Source organism: Fukomys damarensis, unplaced genomic scaffold (assembly GCF_012274545.1).
Source record: "Fukomys damarensis isolate Sample0158 unplaced genomic scaffold, DMR_v1.0_HiC HiC_scaffold_30, whole genome shotgun sequence".
In the NCBI taxonomy this organism is placed as follows: Eukaryota; Metazoa; Chordata; class Mammalia; order Rodentia; family Bathyergidae; genus Fukomys; species Fukomys damarensis.
This window is the reverse complement of record NW_022900942.1, coordinates 62,728,291-62,728,655: the sequence shown is the minus strand read 5'-3', so window position 1 is coordinate 62,728,655 and position 365 is coordinate 62,728,291. Positions and strand designations below refer to the sequence as shown.

General features: G+C 63.0%; 1 protein-coding gene across 8 annotated transcripts in view; it reads left to right on the top strand.

The window, feature by feature from the left end:
* Positions 1 to 365, top strand: part of Dlgap1 (DLG associated protein 1) — a 261,824-nt gene that overhangs the window by 206,207 nt on the left and 55,252 nt on the right. The gene's annotated exons all lie outside the window — the stretch shown is intronic.

The window sequence follows — 365 nt, the reverse complement described above, 5'->3', positions numbered from 1 at the left end:
GGCTGTGCTCAGAAAGCAAGTTCAGAGTGGAAGCGTTCGAGCTGCGCTGGAAAACTACGACGCAGATAGCATCTACATGTTCTAAAATCACGCTGAAAGACGCTCTGCCATTCATCTACTCAAACCCCCCTGCTCGGAGCTCGCTCGGGCTTTCTGCAGCGGCTCTGCAGCCCCCTTCCCTACGGTCTTCGGCTGCGCCGTCCAGGCCACCTCGACGTCCAGAAGGATTCAGAGCGTTTCCGTGTCGCGGCCTTGTGCCTGGGGAAGCGCCGGCGTCACCGGCGTCACCCGGGCGGACGAGTGGAGGAGGGCGCAGCGCGGGTCTCCGGAGCTGCCGCAGAAAGCGGGGCGACGATGAGAGCGTG